General features: G+C 39.9%; 1 protein-coding gene across 4 annotated transcripts in view; it reads right to left on the bottom strand.

Moving 5' to 3' along the window:
- sulf1 (sulfatase 1) overlaps positions 1 to 13530 on the bottom strand; it is an 83649-nt gene that overhangs the window by 58815 nt on the left and 11304 nt on the right. The gene's annotated exons all lie outside the window — the stretch shown is intronic.

Genomic DNA, 13530 nt, shown 5'->3' with positions numbered 1-13530 from the left:
AACACACACAGAGCAAGGATTTGCACTGCCATCGTTCATTTCCAACAAACCAAGAAAATGGAAAAACTTCCCCTCCTATTTGGGGTTTGGTGGTATCCGCTGAAAACAAAGTGGCCGGCACGAGACAAACCATCTTCAGAGTGCCATGACAGAACACCAACACACCAATACCCCAAGCAATGGCTGTCAATCCTGCACTCATGCTGTGCCACCCCAGAGCAACACCACTAACCTCAGACCTCCAAAATGAGGTTGTGGAAGGAATTTTATTAAAAGTTTTCTGCAATAAGATGTTTTACTCTTGGTCTGATACAATACAACATGACAGCTGGTTTGGCACAGCAAGTTCAGGTATTAAATTATCCATGTTCTACATCTCAATGTTAATCTATCTGTCAAGAGACTGCATGTGAACAAAATGCAAAGCATGGATTGAGACATTTTATCATATGCCCCAAAGAATACCAAGAAAAGTGCCTTCATATTATTTTAATTAAAGGAGATGCATGGTTATAGCTTACAGCAGGGGTTGGATATGGGCCACCAGCATATACTGCACCAAAATATAAATACAGGACATATTTTTCCACAAAAAGGACCGCTGGTTGTCAAAAGTAATAAATCAACAACAAACTTGGCGTCCATCTGCTTCTTTGAACATGTCATCTACAACAAATGGTGCATGACCACCCAGCAGTTACACTATGGTTGGTCTGATATTAATGCAGAGACAAAAAGTGTCAACTCTAAGTTCATTAAATGTAAATGTTTGATGCAGTGGACCTGGCAATACGTTTTACCCTGGACATCTCTAATCTGGATATCTACCAAAACTGTTGCAGGTTCATTATCTGATTCCCAAGTCAAGGTTGTGTATTGATTTATGGCACTGGGATTCTAGGACAAGTAGCAACCTTGTTCTGCCAGCAGCTGAAAAGAAGGGGCCTGTGGGCCTCAGCTGAGGAGCTAGATGTATATAAAAAAAGCAGCTCTACCTCCCTCCCACCCATGTGAAAACCATCCACGAGGTTTGGAAGTGTCTATGTGAGAATGATTGAGGGAAATGAAGAAAGCCAGTATTGTTAAGAAAAAAAAATGTGCTTCTTTCGTCCTTGTCAGGGATTCCTCTGTGTGAATTACTACCTGGTTGTTGGTCACTAATTTCCCATAACTGGAAATTTGTGAAAAATGTCAACCATTTCCTCTGATAAATATCTGTGTTGTCCAGGCGTTGAATAAATGGTCTTCTTCACTTATGGCTCACATTTAGATAGTGGCGTTAAACTGACATAGAAGCACACCAGCTGGGATCCATACTACAGATTTCTTTCCCATGTCTTACATGTTTGTGCTATCTCATAGAACTCCAATTCTTTACTGGTAAATTGGTTGTTTCCCATCCCATGGGTCCTTGTCTGTTTAATTCAAACTAAGAAACCTCCACTTTATACTGAATCTTCACCTATAGGTGCGATGCAATATAGGAAACTGGATCATTAACTCATAATAAGTTTGCACATGGATTAACTGTCACATCTAAGAGGGTTCTCCAAAAAATAGTCTTGCACCTCTCATTGTTGAACGTCTTCCTGTGAACTTCTTCAGCTGTAGTCTGTAAAAAATAAAATAACCCATGGTTTATTGTGTCACAGCTATGAGTGCCTGCCACATCATGGTGAATATAGTTTTTACAACCTGAGCACCAGAAATCATAGTTTAATTGGCTTATTCTTCCACAAAACATTCAACACCTGGCATGTAAATCGAAAAAGAAATATAGCAACTACAACTAGAGCCGCAAATATTTTTCTCAATAGCTAGTGGTCCAAATCACAACAAAAGTGAGGGACTATCTGACTTAAATTCATCAGGTGTTGGAAACGCGCCTCCAATGGGACGCACATGTTGTTCTCTGAATGCTGGAGGAAGGCAGTGTGTGTGTGTGTGTGTGTGTCTGTGTGTGTCTGTGTGTAGGTGCTGTTTGGCTCAGAAGCTGTCATGTAACATTCAATGAAACATCTGTGATGGGAGGTGCCCATTTGATAAACTCAATGAACCCATTCGCCTGCTTGTTTTCCAACCCTAGGAATAGGCTAAAGTATAAAAGCCTTCAATGGTGCCTAAACTGTACAAGAGATTATCTGAGCAAATACGAATTCAGTTAAAAAATCCATGTTTCAGCTCGCCCTTCGTGAAATTGTTGGAAAACAGTTTCTTCTGCATCTTCCCTTTCTGTTACAAGAAGATTTTGTTTAGAATTACCATCCGAGAAGCCAAGCCAGGCCAGCTCACTGCGTGCAAGTTTGAGTGAACTTTTGAGACTACCGTAGCAATGTCCTTGAGGGCTTTTGTGGCTGTCCTGCTTCACGCTGGTTTATGAGAGTACATGCTGTTGTCTTTATGCAGCCTTCCATACTTTTAACACCACTTTTGCTGTGATTCTCAAACTAAGCCTTTGAAAGTGGGAGCCAGCCTTGACGGTAATCCTGGGAGTGAAAATACATGGTGGGCTCAGACATCACTGAAAGGTGCTGGGAGTGGGGTGGGGTAGAATGTGTCTTGTTGCTTCTTTGCCAGATGCTGCCAGCTGTGATGAATGAATGCTTAATATTCCCTTGGGCTAGTTAGTTAATCTCACACTACATGTTGACATGCATTTAGCATGCAACAACATTTCTGTGCAATCATTATGATTTAGAGACTAATGGTGTTTGGTTAAGCAAAGAGAAGGAAAGGGAGAAAAAGAACTAATATTTTACACAAAAACACTTTCCCTTCATGTCCATTTCCCCTCTATTATTGAAGATACACATGCTCGTCCACACAGGAAAAGTAGCTCAGGATGAAAAGGTGAGATTAGGAGGCCACAAATTGCAGGCAGTAATTCCGATCAGGAGGATAGTGGGAGACAGGCGGTAAACTAAAAGACTGTGTTAAGAACAACATAAATGAAAAACACCTGTTATTCCAGGTTTGAAACAAGACCGCAACAGAAGAACAAAGTGGTGTGATGGGAGTGCTTCTGAAAAGTGTGGTGTAAACTGAAAACTACTTCACATCTGAAAAGATCATTTTTTTCCTTTCTTTCCACTCTCAAATTTACTGCTTCTATAACAATATGCTGTTTAATAAGCACTGCAGAAACATCTGGATTCACTGACAGACACAGCTTGTCCATAAACGTCAGAGGACGCAGGAACATAGCTCTATTTGCCTTTGGATGTCAGGGCTGAATTTTGTGCAGTACAGACCACCACCAACAACACTTAGGCACAATAGAAGACGGATTTCTTGCTTATAAATACTCCCCTGACAGGCTTTCGAAAACCAGCTGACTGCCAAGACTCATTTACTAGATTAGTCCCTTAAGTGGATAAGTTGTAGTGGTCACTTGATATACACAAACTGTAAACACAGGCAAATGGAAAACAGCATTGTGAGAACACAAAGCTTGGAGAAACCTGAGCTAAGCAAATAAATGGCAACATTAAACTGAAGATACAATATTTATGTGGTATAATCCCTGCTGCTGTGATCTCTCTGCATTATTTACACTGTATTGTGATATGCCAATAAGTTCAGAGTGAAATAAAAAGAGAGAACCACTTGGCTTAATCAAATAACAGCCAGCCACGAGGAGAGTAAACTCGTGATCATGCAGTCACAAAATGGTTTAATAAGTGACTCATATTCTCTATCATTACAAAAGAAGAGAAAAAAAGATTGCCCTGGTACACGAGAACTTGAAGAGTATAATTAGACTGACAGAGAAAGAAGATTTAAACAATAATCTCTATGTGATACTGGCTCACAGAACTGAACTATCAAGTGAAAATAACAAGAGGTGACTCCGTAAAACTGACCATAATTTATCACAACTGGATCTCATCAGAACCTGCTGCCTTAACCTTGAGACCAGCCAACCACACATCAAACAAACACAGCAAACGTTTGGTGGAATCCACCAATAAATTGGCTAAATTCAGAACAACCCAGTGGAGCATTGCAGGCAGTTCCTGTATTTATTTGGACCGCATTGCACCAAAAGAACCATGATAATCTGACATATAAATAAAAAGGATGGAAATTGAACACACCTGTTAATATACCTCCCCCTCCACCCCCTGACAGTTAATATGACTCAGCTTCAAATATCCCAACATAATTCCTGTGTAAGAGAGAACAGACGCTGGCGTTTGCACTTTGAAATGTTTATTTTATGTAGCCTTGTGATACAAAAAGGCTGCGACTTAAGAGGCACAGATTTACAAGAGTGACATGGATTTAGACCGAGAGAAAGAAAGAGAGAAAGAAAGAAATAAAGAAAGAGAGAGAAAGAAAGAGAGAGAAAGAAAGAAAGAAAGAAAGAAAGAAAGAAAGAAAGAAAGAAAGAAAGAAAGAAAGAAAGAAAGAAAGAAAGAAAGAAAGAAAGAAAGAAAGAAAGAAAGAAAGAGAGAGAAAGAACCACTTGAACAAGTGACGTAAGAATATAGCTGTGGATACAATTTTAGAACCAGAACCAGCAGTTACACCAAAACAGGCGACAGGCTAAAGCAACCAAACTGTATGTGTAGGTGAGATTTGGAACTGTATAGTTTATAAGGGATTTCAATTTGGCCTCCTTAGTGACATTTTGGAGTGAATCACATATGTCCTACCTCCACCTTTGCTGCCTAATATAACTACCCACCTTCACTCTTTTCATCACTCTCTCAAGATTTCTTACTCAATCTTTGTCTCGCCTTCTGTCTGCCTTCCTCTAATCCTTTATCCTCCCTTCTGCCATCATTCCAGATGTTGACTTGTGTCATAGGTGCTTCATAAATCCTTTTTTCCTCCTGTCAGACATCACTCCATCTCCTTTCTTCCATATCCTCCAGCTACCCCCTCCACCCTTTCAGTAATCAAACCTCACTTAAACTGTCCTGTATCCTTATATCAGGACTTGCTGAGGCGGCGTGTTTTCTTTGGGAAATGACTCATAAATTAGGGGAGCTCCCAGGCTGGCTGTGAAAGAGCCAGACAAGCATACACCAGGGTCCCTGATTAGTGTGGCTGGGAGAAAGGCCAGACAGGCCAAGGCTGCAGGACCCATTTAGGACCATCACTGACTTGAAAGAGGAAAGGAAAACATATTGATCACATGACACTGGCTGGGTCATTCTTAATAGCTGGGCAACAGGGATGCCTGAGCTACCACAGCGTCAAGAGTCTCCAAAGCAACACTTAAAGTTTTTCTTTGTAGAAAAGGGATTTTCTAAAAATCAAACTTTTGGAAAAATAGTTAATATAACAAAATTGATTAAAAAACTCAGCAATGTGAGATATCCTATGGTTGCAGAGCATTTCATAAAGCCTGAAGAAGATTTTTTAGATACTGCTGAAACACTTGAAGAGAAAATTAACAGAAAACAGTTTCAGCTTCAGTTGGAGCTTTTGAAATGTAAGAATATACTTTTTTTTCTAGCCTTCATACCATTACAAATTCAAAACATTTTTAAAATTAGACTGATAAAATATAATATCAAATATAATTTGTTCTGGAACTTTTTATATGTATTTGTCAATATGTAAGCCATATTTCACATTAAATTATTAAGTTGAAGCATAATTGATAATAGAAAAAAGTTAGTTTCATCTTTTTGGCCAGGTGGAGATGCAGTGTGAATACAAACTGCTCTAAACAGAGACAAAGGGAACCTATATCTGCAAGACCATTCCTCCAGCTGAATTATTATTGCCTTGAGTCTGATGTCTTCATGCTCTGAAGCATGGTGTGGCCTTTAAATACAGGAAAGGGAGAAAAGAAGGCTTTTCTGACTATACAAGTGAGAGGGACCCCTCCCTTAACTGCAGTTATATCTCCCCTCAGATATACTGACAATGACAATTTAAATGTACAGTCCAATTCCTTTTAATCGTCAAACACAGGAAAACATGCCTATTGGGAAGAATCTGTGTCCAGGAGATGAATGCCAGAAACCTTTATATAAAGTTGTAAAAACAAAGTCTGCTGATGAGTTATACCAGGACTCAGGTTCTGGACTTATTTCAATTTTTTTTAAAAGGCTGTCCATTGAGGAAAACCAGGATGATGTGCTGGTGCTTATCGGAGTGTTCACCCTTCAAATAGTTTGCGTGAAGTTAGCATAAATTCTTTTTGCATCTACTGCAAGGCTTCATTTCAAGGATTTTTCTGTTTGTAGATTCTGTAAACTTAGGGGCACATTTAAAAAATAAAAGACTGCAAGCTTGGTTTAAACCTGTGCTATCCTGTTCACAAAATTGCAGCATAAATCAATTTGTATGCATGCAGGAGAACTCCTTCAAACTCATTACATTTTGAGAAACCACCAACATTTGCAGCACTTGCAGCCAGTGAGTTTGCTACAAGCCATAGCCCTACCTGTTACCTGTCTACATATACAAGGTCACTTATCATATAAATGCTACAATGGCAATACATAAATAAATAGATAAATAGCAATAAAAAGTAGTACAAATAAACTTCAGATCAGATCTTAAGACAGAATGGAGATAAGTGTGTTTAAAAGATCACTGAGGTACTAAAGACACCACTGGCCAACTTTCAGAAGACAATATACTGTGCGCTGTCATTTATGTTAATGATCCTCCAATATCCCCTATTTAGGTAAATTCAAAGTCATTGTCCTTTTTCTGACAGCAAAATGATCAAGAAGCATACCTGTCTCAACAGCACAACTTCAGACAGACAAGCAATAGAGAGCTCACAGAAGCGAAGGACGTCTAGGCTGAGAACTAACAGGCTAATAAAGGTTATTCAATTACGTCTTTAAACGGAGACACGTAAAAGAGGAAATGACAGCCTGCAAAGAGGGACTCCAATAACTCCAGGCATCTCCTGATCTTATCAGCAGGTCTCAGCCGCTCGACCTAGCCAGTATCTTCAGTCACACAGACGTTAAAACACACACTCACTTACACCTGCATGTTTGCTCTTCCTCTTTTAAAAAAGTGTACAGCTTTGAGGATTTGACAAATTATGCCAATTCCCTTACTGTACATTATGACACAGTTCCTTCCAGTCTTTTTCACTTTGTACAACAGCACAAACAGCAGTTGTGTGAGGCTTTGGCTGCTTGGCAGGTTATTAAGAACACTGAGCTATTTCCATTCACACTTACAGCACTTTACCAGCTTACACTAATTAAAAAGTTTCATGGGGCTAAAGACATACCAGTAGCATTGGGGTCTGTAGCTGTGAATGGAAGAACGTGATGGAAGTATAACACAGAAGGGACCTTTACACCAATCTCAAACGAATCATTTTATGGACAACTTTAACCTTAACCTCTGCAGACAGTCGAGGTAAGTCACAAAGTATAAAGACTCAACACATTGAAAAAACAACTCGTGAAAGCTTAATGAATGCCTTGCAATTTTCCATTCACATTTTCACTACAAGAGACAGGGGGATTTCAGTTGGGAGTGGAATTTGGGTTTATGGGCACTCCCTAAGGATCCATAGGGGCATAACAGTTTATTTTAGCACATTCCCTAGAGAATAACTTCTAACCTACTGCTCAGACAGACATAAATCCAATTTGAGTAGGTACTGAACTATCAGAAAACAAACAACACATTAAGCACAAGTTACATAGGTGCCACACATCAGTGAGTCAATCAGCTCAACAGGATGCCATCCATCTTTATGCCTAAACTTTACAGAGAACAAAGGCACACTCACGTTAAACATTCCTGGCTGTTCAACAAGGTATTCAAAACTTCAAGTCAAGCATGTTTCTCACATTATTAAACGCAGTCTGTTTTTCCAGAAATGCCCTACGGTGCAGACAGCAATAAAGAAAGATGCAGAATAGTCTGACCCATAAAACACAGAGCTATATTCAGTCTGACTCAAATTATTATTTCAGAATGGCCAGGTGACGTCTAGCTTTGGGGACAACTTCCCTCAAAGCAGACAACAGCAGAAGCTCTGTTAGTGCTGTGGCAGGGATAGAAGTCTGAATGGCCTTGTGCCTCAATCCCTAAAGGACAAAACATGGGGGAAGAGGACAGTAAAGCCCTGAGGACTGTCCTGCGATGACCATTTTCTCACACAGTCGGTGAGGTGCAGAGCAGCTGTCCCTCACCTACCTAAACTGTCCCAGCCAGGTCAGGTCTGCTCTCAGCTGCCAAAAACAAAACCCTGAGACAACAGACTCGCAAATTAGCATTTTATAGTCTTGGGTTGTAAGGAAGGTACAACAGAGAACAAGGTTGGAGGTGGAGAAGAGGTTGGGTAAGAGGAAGTGAGGGCTTTGACCTAAGATACAGCAATGACAGTGATTGTCATTCATACTGTTGTAAAAGCGTAGCTGAGTGTAAAGAATACTAAAGGAGTCGTCATTCACAAAGGGCATTGTTGCTGATCATCCAAGGGTTAGGTAAATATTAGTTGAGGAAACCAAGCAAAAATATGTTAAGATGGATAAAAACTACAGCTGGAACAGCTAAATCTGATTTGCAGACTGCCAAGGAAACAATTCCTAACACATTAGAAATGCCAAGCTGGACCCAGCACCTGCCGAGTGAGCTCACCAGTATTAAGAGTCCGTCAAAAGATTCCCTGGCAGTAAAGTGGTAAACAAAATAGTCAGCAAAGTAATGGACAAATGCTGAATAGGGCACTCACAAAAGATTTAAGATGCCAACCTGGTACCGTACCAGAGCTGTAAAGACAGGACTATACTGCAACTTCAAGTCCCAGTCAAACAAACCACCTAAAAGTGGCGTATACAGAGTGTACTCCTGCTGAGATGGACTGACCGCCAAAATATCTTGAGAGCTGTGGGAAAGAAAACTGAGTTGAGCTGGGGAGGAAAGCCTCTCCGTGTCTGGATTTCCCCGAATATCCAACAGATGAAGAAGATGCGCAACCCATGCTGCCATACAGAGGATGTAGCAAGACACTGTGTATGCTGACAGATGTACTTTTCTGTCATAACTGAGGAGAAGAGACACAGTTATAAAACCCTGACTGGGGATTTCCACCGGACGCGTTACAGCAGCAGCACGTCTCCACAGCGTTTTTGCTGCGTCTGTCAATTCACACCGGGCGCGTTACAGCAGCAGCACGTCAGCTTAGCGAGCCGGCCGTATACACGCGAGATAACGAGATCACGCGATCCTGACCATACGGGAGACCGCAAGATCCCGTGATAAACTTTAAACTCTATTTATACAGTCTATGGATAAACTGTGTGTATAAAGTAAACAACAACAACAAAAACCAACTTACTTTGCTTCTCTGAGGTGAAAGATATGTTGATCTGACCATCTATCCTTATAAAAACAATATGTTATGTCATAAATGATTGTATGATGTTCCACTTCAACAATCTGTCTCTTGTCGTCCGTGTCACCGATCCTCTGAGACCCTTTAATTGATTGATTGCCGATCTGGTGCCCCGGTCATAACATAATGTTGATGTGAAGTAGTTTTAGGCTGCATGAACTGCGTATTGTGTTTTATTTTGAAAGGGGCGGAAGTGTTTTACGCTGATTCTGAGTCGGACTTCCTGTCTGGTGCGATCTGCTCTGTTGAGATTCACGCGATTTGGCAGCGTCTCGCGGAGAAATAGAAGTCCTACCTAATGCTCGCGTAGAGACGCTGACGCGACGCTGCAGTAACGTTACGCTACGCGCCCGGTGGAAATGCTCTCATTGATTAGAGTGTTACCTATTTGCAACGTCATACGTGACGCTGACGTGACGCTGCAGTAGAAAATCAGGGTGCGGTGGAAATCAGGCTTGAGGCTTAAGACTTCTAAGGCTGCCCTTTCTCAGTTGATTAGTTGACTAACTGGTCATTTTGGTCTGAGTTGACTAAGATTTATTTCGAAATTTATCAATTTTAAATTATTTTTTTATGCATATTGATTTATTTTCATGTATGAGCATATCTCTGATAAACGCAAGATTGCTTTTTTGTGGTGAAAGTCAAAAATTAATGAATTGAGTGAATAGTCCTATTGGTAAGATGTATTTACTTCAGACTGTTGAGTGCCATGAAAAATTAAGGGAAACTTTACAACTATAAGATTAAGGATTGAAGATTAAATTATAATGGTTCAAAACAGTTATTTAGCCAGCATTTTGAACTATTTAATTTAATCAAAATTGTTCAAGACACACAGAATTATGCTGAAGGAGAAGGGCATACACAAATTAATCGTCTTTGATTTATGAGGATGTATGCAAGAAAGAAACAAAAACAATACTCTGGAGCAGGAAATAACATCACCTGAGTGTTAAGTCATTGGGTCAGATGTCACCATTTAACATCTAAATGTTAAATGGTTTTACAGGAGCATTGTCACCCTGATAAAACCAGATGAGTCTTTGTATAGTTACTTCTTGAAGACTGAACAGAAGACAATAGCTGATCTCTAAAATAAGCTGCCATTAAAATATATGTATTCTAATTGCCACCAAGGTGATGCTGAGAGCCAAAGCAATAGATATAACAGGAGACACAAGTTTTCCAGGAAACGAAAACAAATATGCCGACAATGTGCCAATGTGTCTCACCATCAGCAACAGCTGGTTTATTTTAACAGAAAAATGCATGTTATTTCTGTTTAAACAGTGCAGATAAAAACTAAAGTGATTCAGTGCACAGCTTTGTCAACGCTAGTAAGAAAATGTTTCTTCAGGTGTTTTAAATGTGTTAATAAGAAGAGTGTGTATGTTCTCCCATGGTAATAAAATCATGAATCGTGAATATTTTGATAGGTTACTATTGGCTCTCAAAAACCAAACATGAAGTCACTCATTTGATTTGAAGCATTTTTCACAGCAAACAGAAAATGGTAGTTAAAAGATACTTTATCAATACACATATTATACTTTTTACAGAACTTATCAAATATCATAAAAAAGGCACAATATATCTACTGAAACCAAAACCAACAAAGAAAGCAGTTAAACTAGGACCCGACTTCCTTTTCCATTGCTACCACCTGTGCATACAGCTTAAAAATGTTGTACTCAATAAGACACACACACACACACACACACACACACACACAGGGACAGAGCAAACTCTCAGCCGATCTGAGGAGGTGGTGTTTGTATAAATCTAGGAAGACAAGTCCCTGTTGATCCCACCACACCCACTGGTTTCCTCTCTGAAGGGCCTGGAAGGTAAATAACAGCAGGACAGAGATCATTCTGACTGCTGCGCTGCTTCACCACAAATGCAAACACACACACACATACACACACTGAAACACACAGGCATGCATACACACACTCCCATCAAACCGCAAGTTGTACGGCCTGTACCAACTCTGTCTCCCATCCTGACATTCTCATCACCTTCCCCCGCACAATCTGACTTCCTCCATTTCACAAGTCTTGTAAATAAAACACGCCAAACGCTAACATTGCATAACCCACTCGGCGACCCTAGCCAAATGTCACCTCTACACTGCGCACACATGCTTGTCACACTTGTCCACAATGAGAGGGAAAAATATGTAAGTGCTCCCCGAGCTCTGATTCAAGCACCCGCAAATTTGCTTATCATTCAATATATCTGTCACTGAATTTTTTTCCCCCTCCTCGCCCACATTCCCGTCTTCTCCTTCACTTTCTTGGCCAACAGGTCCTTCCATCTGTTAGCCAGCTGGTGGAAGAGGAGGATGAAGGGGGGGGGTTGGAGTAGAAATGGAGGGGGAGGGGAGGGGGGCTGCTCCACCCGGCGGTTTGCTACTCTCAACAGTCTAACTTTCTCCCACTGACTGTAATGACTCTTCTGTGGGTCTCATTAGGGCCTGACCCAGCACTGGGTTCACCTCCCTGCATGATGTCACATCCAGGCCACAGACATCTCAGTGTTGAATTCAGGATAACAAATCACTGACATAATGTTGATCCATACTGCAATATTACTTTAACGTCACCGGACAAAAAATACCAAGTGTATGTTAATAAATAAGGGTGATCTTGTCTTATTTTACTGCGGAAATAATTAAGAAAACACGTCTCCAGATAGCTTGGTTTCTAAAATCTAACTAATAGCAAGCTGTCCAAAACCAACATGCGCACACACACACATCTTGGTTAATGATTGTGCGACCTGAAATGGCTAATACAAGCATCAGATCTGATTAAGCTCTTCTCCAACGCCAAAATAAGCAACAGCATCCAGCTGAATGGACGCCATTGAGCAAAGCTTATGTGTCAAAATGTGTCACTCATCAGTCGTTTCTTCCTTCTCCTCCTCTTCGCTCTCCTCCTTTGCTCTCCTCTCTGACTCTACGTCTCCTCTGACAGACAGGTTCAGGGCAGGTCTGGGGTCCACAACATGAAACCTGATCCTGCAAAGTGCTTGCTCTCGCTCTCTAATGATCTTGGCGTCACTCCCATTCCAAATGTTGGTTTAACCTGATGTTAATGTGCCCATTCTGCACTTCTGAAACAAAGTTCTGTTCCACTGGGTCTAAAATACATCTAGCCTCTGTCACCTCTGCTGTCAACTGTGGTTTTTAAGTAGCACTATATCAAATGAGAAAAAACGCATTTCTGTATTCCTTGTCACGGAAGGCAAGACATATGTAGGCAACATTTCTGATACCATGGCAACCTACGAGTGTACTTGCAAAATGTCAGAGCTATTGGTCTTTTAGTAACCTCCAGTTTCTTTATTCAATGATGGTTGCTAATATTTCCATAAGAGTATATATTGTTCAAAGATAATACCTGCTTAAGGGCTTCACATCCCAAGTAAACTAAAACAGATGCTTTTATTCGAACTGAGTGATTGTTAATGCCCTTCATTACAATACATTTAAAAAGAAATCAGTTATTCTCTTCTCTAATAGTTAGTTTGGCATAGTTACACTTTCTACACTAGGGCAGAATCTGGCAATAAGATACGATACAATTCAATATGTTGTGATACTATAAGCAAGGTGATACATTTATCTTATTGTCTTTGTTTAAGATGCTGGAGTGAAAGAGTCAAAAGGCTGAAAATAGATTACAACACTAGTATCTCGTGGTTGGGGGTTTAAACACTCAAACTGTTTACCATGAATCTTTGCAAGTAAACTTTTACAAAATCAAATGCCAAAAAAGTTGGGGCATTGTTAAAATCATAAACAAAACAATGTGATCATTTGTTAATTTATTTTTGACATATACATATATGTTATATTGTATGTCCATTATGTTGTTGTTGTTGTTTTTTTTAACATTTTAGACAGTGTTACACCTTTTTTGGGAATCCAGGATTTTGTAATGAAAAATCACTTCAATATTTAAGAATCATTAAGTATCAGAAAACTAAATATCACTTCACACAAGTGAATTGATATTTTCTTAGATCCCTTTCTACGCTGACTACCAATGCCAAAAGTAGAAAGGGTGTAAAGTAGAAAATAAATAAAGGGTGTAAAGTAAAAAAAATAAAAAATAAAATAAGTGCATAAAAAAGCACCTATTAAATATAATGTCTAAATTGTTAAGTGAACAAACAAA

The sequence above is a fragment of the Centropristis striata genome, chromosome 23 (assembly GCF_030273125.1).
Source record: "Centropristis striata isolate RG_2023a ecotype Rhode Island chromosome 23, C.striata_1.0, whole genome shotgun sequence".
NCBI lineage: Eukaryota > Metazoa > Chordata > Actinopteri > Perciformes > Serranidae > Centropristis > Centropristis striata.
Note: the sequence above shows the minus strand (reverse complement) of the source record. Positions and strands in the feature narration are given on the sequence as shown.